Source organism: Mixophyes fleayi, chromosome 7, assembly GCF_038048845.1.
Source record: "Mixophyes fleayi isolate aMixFle1 chromosome 7, aMixFle1.hap1, whole genome shotgun sequence".
In the NCBI taxonomy this organism is placed as follows: Eukaryota; Metazoa; Chordata; class Amphibia; order Anura; family Limnodynastidae; genus Mixophyes; species Mixophyes fleayi.
In genome coordinates, this window is record NC_134408.1 from 144041680 (window position 1) to 144049327 (window position 7648).

The window sequence follows — 7648 nt, forward strand, 5'->3', positions numbered from 1 at the left end:
GTTACAGAAGCACTTGATCTCTGAATCTTTCTGACAGGTTTCCTGTGAAGGATTACAACACACACTCCCACTGGGCACAGTGATTGCAGCTGTGGATCTCCTGGGCTGAATGATGATTATTGCGTTAAATAGCGGCTCAGTGATTAAGGACACTGATATTAGTGACACCAAGTTGCTTACTGGAGACCCTGGTACATAACGTTGTCATCTCCTTGTGATCTTGGATTAGTCACTAGTGCTTCCGAGGCACTAAAATTAGATCATAAGCTCTGCTGTGCAGAGGAACCGTGCCTGAAGATGTCCACATGCGGCACTGTGTATAAAACGGTATGCGCTATATAAAAGATTAATAATAGCACAGCAATATTATATATTGTCGATACATATTTTTTGACACCGCTGTCACAAGACTCCACTATTCTGATTAACAGGGGTAAAGTTCCTTAAGGGTCTATAAATTCTATTTGTGAGGCAGCCAAGTGTTATTTGTAGGGTATTAACTGGACATATATCTTATGTATTGATGCAGTATATTTTTCCTTTACGAACTGCTGCCTAATACAAGCCCAGCCGTATACAGGGACCAGCGTTTCCCTGAAGTGAGCCATGTGCAGGATGTTTTCTTAGTCTGGAAGGACTTTGTGTTCTAAAACAAGCAATTTCCTGATTCCTTTAACCTATTCCAGGACTGTTCTCTTCTCTGGAACTCTCCGTTAGATCCTAACTTGGCAGAAGCTCCTTTTATAGGATAAATACATAGGATTATAGATGATTGCCTGTTGGAGGCCGGGTCTCTTATATTCATGGTGGTCTCGGCAAGGGTAGACCCAGGGCTGATGGAAGGGTATTGGGACAACCTGCCCCAAACACTCACCCCCTGTCTGGGGTAAGTGATGGGGAGAGGGCGGCCAGAGAAGAGGTTGCCTAGCTCCATGCTCAGCTGGATGTGTGACATCACAGGGCAGGGCCGTACTCCCAACCAATCGCTGAGCACCACAGCACAAGTAGAACACTTGTGTTAATAGAAATAATGAATCATACCTCCTTTCCCCATTGTCAGCCAATCAGGAAGATAGGATTACTTAACTTAAATTCCTGGGGAGGCCGCAAGTTAAAATACCCGCATGTCATTGTCAATTTATTGTTCCCCTGTTATAACCAATATGTATTGTTTATAAAATCTGGATAAAAAGGACTCTTATTTATCCATCTTGTTACGATGCTAAGCATTGGTCGGCATAGTGGCATGGTGGTTAGCATTGCCATCTCTGAGCGCTAGGCTTGATTCAAAGAGCCCAATCTGTGCAGAGTTTGTATGTTCTCCCTGTGTTAGTGCGGGGTTCCTCCCACACTCCAAAAACATATTGGTAGGATATTTCTGACAAAAAAAGCACCCATGTTTGTTTGTGTTTCTAAAGGAATATAGATTGTAAGCTCCGATGGGGCAGGGACTGATGTGAGTGATCACATGTTCTCTGGACAGCGCTGCAGAATTGGTGGCGCTATATAAATAAATGGTGATGATGAATGATTACGTATTTGCTGTACAGCGCTGTGGAATATGTAGGCGCTATAAAAATAGACAATGGTACTAATGGCCAGTCTGCTGACTTTGCATGTTAATGGACTACAATTTAGGAGGGCATTATCTAGTTCTAGGTGCTAAGCATTGACCTCCCAATGTGTGTGTTTTACATTACTCATCCCCTGACGCTACTAGGTTAAACCCCAGTCACATTGGCTGCAGCATCAGCAGTGACATTGGGCAATACACCGGATATTGCAATAGTAGCAGAACGTTGTCTTTCCTGGAGAGTTGGGGAGATAATTATAGAACTTTGAAGATAAATCTCTCAGCTGATTATTAGAGGGAATACTGACCTGTGATTACTGTACTGAATGCTTTCCAAGAGCTCGTAATGGACTGATGTCACAAGTTGTCTTTTATGAATTTGTCTTTTAAAGCTTAATGTGAAATAAAATATTTATATTAATATATACAATAGACAACCTACTTTTTTATAGATGCATTTCACACGTGAATTTGATATTAAACCACCATTTTTTTATTTATTTTTTGCAGAGCATTAATTTGCCCCAATACATTTTACTCTTATCCCTGATATTCTTTAATTTTGTGGAAAGGGCAGGATGGTTATGGTGTTATTTAGCTAAAGGTTAATTGTTGGGGTGTTTGGAATAACCCGCCTATTTAAAGCAAGTGAAACAAAACTGTTACTTGTGTGAGAATGTAAGAGGTTTGTTTATAGAGCAGCGATTGCTGATGATCTTTGGTAAATGTACATGTGGGAGCTCTTAGCACTAATGGGTGGTCTAAATCAGTAAATGATTGGTTTTATCTACAAGTCTGGCAAAGTATCTATAACCTTTGTCGAATAGCGCTCACCTGAAATTGCACCTTCTCTTTGCCCCATGGACCATGACCAAACTGTCCTGTTGGTGTTTTTGTTTAAGTTAAAATGTTATACAAAGTATTCTGTCTTCTTGTATCTGAAATTTTTAAAGGCCAATCAGATCAGGGCTAAGAAGGTCTTCAAAACAGTCTTTTGTTTCCAGTGATCAGTTACGTGAGGTCAGAGGGCGGTAAAAAAAAAGATTAAAGCTCGGGAATTGTTGGGTTTTGGGTTACTGAGCTGATGACACATAGGAAACATGTTTTAGGAGATAACCAGCTGTCTAATCAGCATGTAAGCCATCCAGGTCTGGCATATACCATTATTGAGGCTGGGAGACTGGTAACTACATCAAATTAAAGTGCATTTACCCCTTTCTCACTAAATTTCGCTTTTGGATCCCCAATATATCCTTTTCTGTCCATCCTATGTCCCATGCACCTCTCCTCTCCTGTTATCATGTTATGTTGTGGCGATTTCTTCATCGCTCCGGCATATATTATACATTTGTGTCACAATTGTGTTTTTGAGGTTTGTTTTTTTTAAGTAATGCAAATTGCACTTGCCTCAACTCTGCGTCCGCTCCACGGAGGCTATATTTATCTATAGACAAATACAATGACTTGGTCAGAATACTAGTGTTTCTCACAAAGCACATTTTATGCCCGATCAGTGGCTAACACTGTGTGCTACGATCTCATCATCCCTGTTACTTGAGTACCAGGTATATTGTATAATTGTACATTTTTAACCTTGAACTCTTCTCTAAACCTACAGGCGTCACAGGTTGGTGAATAGACACCTACTGATCGCTTGCAGGGCAGGTTGATGAACCTGGGTGATGTTGGGTCATAGTTCTGGGAAATAGCAATTGTGACACCCTTGGGATGGGCGACTAACTTACAAAACGCTGCCATTACTTTCCTTACAAGTTGCCACATGTAAGGTCAACAAGTTTCTTTTGTAGTAACTTGAAGAACGGATGGATGAGTTACACGTCCTCAGTGTTTTACATAGACAGGTAAAGGTGAGAGAGAGTTATAATCCACGGTCTCCTTAAATACACACTTTAATGACTGCAGAATAGACCAGATTTAATGTTCATACTGGAGAATATAGGTTTAGTTCTTGTAAGCATATAATGCCCAGCTTTCTGGGAAAAGCTTTGTTTATGAACGTCAAGAAAGAACAGAACACAGAGACGTACAAGAACACAATACACAACTGAGACATACACATACAGTGGCCGGGGTGGGGGGCAGGGGCAAACGCAGGATTTGTAGAGGGGGGTTTCCACACCACGCCGCCAGAGGGCGTGACCACCATGCATAGGGGGCGTGGCTATAATTTTTAGACAGTGCTTGGCTGCTCCCCAACTCTTTCTATCCCCATAATATACATGGGCAATGCTGCGTGCACTACTGTTAGGTGCATGCAGCTATCTCTTTTCAAGCAGAGCCGTGTGAAGCGTGGGCAGGGTCCAACCACCTCAATTACACAGTGCCCCAGGCTTGGAGGGGGGTTTCCAGGCACCAGAAAATCCCCCTTGGTTTGCCTATGGGGGGGTGGGCAATTATTTTGTGGAGTTCCCAGAGATATGACCCCGATTACCCCTCATGTAGTCCAAGTCTGATTTGGACATACATTAAGGCAACTTTTACTATAATTAATAGTGATCTCAATAACTATAGAGAATTTTCTATAAAAGCAGAGGAATCTTAAAAGTTCTTTGACAAACAAATACACAATTTGTCCCATATTCTATGAAAAAGACTTTAGCATGTAAAACTATCTATTTTCTTAACCTTTAAACATGACTTTTTACCATTGCTTTCTTAGAGGGAAAAAAAAAATGATATTTTGATAGTTATTCTTATTTCTCTTCAGACAGCAGGATTTCTACTCACAATGTGTGTCCCCTAGTGATGATTTATTGTGGCAGAAATAGTGGGAAAAAAATGTGTGGTACAGTTTACAAAGTACAGAGAGAGACAATTCTAAAGGGAAGTTAAGGCAACATTTCCATTCATCCTCTTTTATAGAATATCTCACGATAAGTCTCTCCGCCCGATGAGAATGTCTACATGGCCTGAAACCTTCTCACGATTGCGTTTTGTCACCATGAGAAGAGACCAGCAACACCTCAACCAGAGGAGACATACTACCTATGGAAAACAAGTCGCTACTCGAAGGGTTTCTTGTAATAACAGGTCGAAATAACACCTCAGCTGATCCTAAACACAGTCATCATTGTCTGTGTCCTACAACCCTCTAACGCTTAGTGTCTCAACAACCAGTATCCTATTGTCTTTGGCCCAGGATAACAGGAAAATCTCTGCTTACGTTCTTTATTAGAAACATGAGGTGTGATTTTTCCAGCAGACGTAGAACAATGAGATTATTGTAAACCAATACCTGGTAAGAGACGAAAACAATATATACTCATAGATATCGTTAACCGTACCAAGGTTTGTTTTTCCAAGCTGAGGGACCAAGCCAGCTTTGTGTAACTCTTCTCAGATTTGTGAACTCTTTTTTTTTTTCCACTACTAAAAATATCCATTTGTTTTAGATATATGAGTAAGTGTATCTATATGTTTACTTGGAAACCAAATCTTCCTTGGAAGCATTTGAGAATTATGACACCACCCAGCAGAATAACAACGTTCAGCTAGACAGGTGAAGGGGCGGACAACAGAGATTGAATAACTCAAGATAATTGAGAATGAAACCTCAGATAATAAAAATATGGGCGCAGGGTATTACTGACAGGAAGCAAAACAATGTTTAATTTTTTTCTTACAATAGCTAATAATGATGTCTGTGCATACTCGATAGAGCTGCAGAAAACAAGGGGCCTGAGTCATTAGGAGGAGCAAAAGCAGAAATAGGTGCTAATGGATAAAACTATGTTGCAATGCAAGGGGTACAAATTAGTTTATTATTTTGCACATAAGTTAAATACTGGCTGTTTTTTTAATGCAGCACACAAAGACTTGATAGCTTTATTATTACACTGAAATTTACAGTTGATCTAGGACATGCCCTACCCCAACTATAAATCTGTCCCCACATTTTAAATTTACCTCCCCTCCAATGCAACATGGTTTTGCCAAGATGCAAATTTACTTCTTTTTTATGCAGCACGGTGGCTCAGTGGTTAGCACTTCTGCCTCACAGCACTGGGGTCATGAGTTCAATTCCCAACCATGGCCTTATCTGTGTGGAGTTTGTATGTTCTCTCCGTGTTTGCGTGGGTTTCCTCCGGGTGCTCCGGTTTCCTCCCACACGCCAAAAACATACTGGTAAGTTAATTGGCTGCTAACAAATTGACCCTAGTCTGTGTGTCTGTCTGTGTGTGTGTATGTTAGGGAATTTAGACTGTAAGCTCCAATGGGGCAGGGACTGATGTGAGTGAGTTCTCTGTACAGCGCTGCGGAATTAGTGGCGCTATATAAATAAATGGTAATAATAATAATAATAATGCTTTTCTCTTCTTAATGACTCAGGCCCAAGGTGTTCAAACTGAATACAGAGCAGTGATACATCAGAAAATGAGACGCTGACTCTAAAGAGCTTGTAATCTAGTTGATGAAAAACTGTCCTGACGAGGACCAAAATCTTGTACGGTCCTATTCTCTGCTATATCACAGGCTATGGCCCAGTGGTGTTTGCATCAACAATTGAGCTGGTCCGTAACCTTTGTGTGTTGACAACTAGGCAGTGCCCGTCCCCTCGTTCTATATTCTAGGATCTGTGACGACCGTATAAACAAAATCCTGTTTATACAAAAATCTTATGTAAACTATGAACAATTTTTACATTTCATTATCGTACAAGTCCCACTCCCAATTACACAATTAAAAACAAAACAACTGTAACATGTACAAAGCTAAGTGATAGCATATTTTTAACACGTAGCCTTGAAGCATAAAAAGCCTTTCTATGTACACTCAGGGACTGATTCATGTTTGCGTGCCGGATCGTGCATGAAATAGCTCTTAGTGTGCTCAGAAATGGACACTATGCCAATGAGCCACTTGGGTGCATTTCATGTCAGAACGCTAATGACACTTACACTGCCTACATCTTGAGAGAGGGAACAGGACAAGAAAAGGGGCAGACTAACATAAGTCATACTTGCCAACTCTCCCTAAATGCCTGGGAGACTCCCGAATTCTGGGTAGGTCTCCTGGACTACCGGGAGAGCTGACAATTCTCCCACATCTGCCCTCTTCCTAGTGAAGTGGGCAGATTTGAAGCTTCCATGATGCGATTCTCTGGGAATTGCATAATTTCCCCCCCACCCCCGTGTTAAACTAACGTGTTTGTGTCATTATGTCACAGGGGGCAGGGCCAAAATGATGCGATTCATCAATCCCCTCCCCCACACGCCCACCTACCCCCGGGATCTCCCTGAAGCCAGTGAGGATAAGTTGGCAAGTATGCCTTATATTGCACATACATTTGTGTGTATCCTGCAGTTTGTCTACATACGGTAAGTAACATTTAGTCAGAGAACACTTACACCCAGATTCAAATTGAAATCTTGTTATCTTGTGACCCTCTTTAATGTAAATACGGTCAAAACTAAGCTCAAGTTTCGTGCTCTTTTTTAAATGCGACTTGCATGCAGATTGCATCCGAATGTGATTCAGGCCCTCATTAGATACATCTTTATAGTACAGGGCAGGACCCCCCTTTTGTCCTCAGAACAGTCTGAACTCTTTGTAGTATGGCTTCAACAAGGTGCTGGAAGCGTTCCTTAGGAACTCTGCTCCTTGTTGAAATGATGGTCACAATTACTGCTGATTTGTGAGCTGCCCATTCATGCTGCAAATCTCCCTGTTCCATCACATCCCAAAGCTGCTCTATTGGTGGGAGATCTGGTGACTGTGGGGGACACTGGACTACACTGAGCTCATTGTCACGTTCGTGGAACCAGCTAGAGATGACGTGTGCTTTGTGACAAGTCAGGCTATCCTGTTGGAAGTAGCCATTGGCAGATGGGTAGACTGTCCATTCTCTAATGACCTCTCTCACTAGCCTGTCGTTTTCGTCCACAGAACTAACGCTCGCTGGATGTTTATTGGTTTACTCACCACTCTCTGTTGTCCCAAGAGATCAGATTTTGAGATACTCAAACCATCCTGTCTGGCAGCAACAATCATTCCACGGTCACATTCACTCAGATCACATTTCTTGTTTGGTCTGAACAACAACTGAACCTCTAG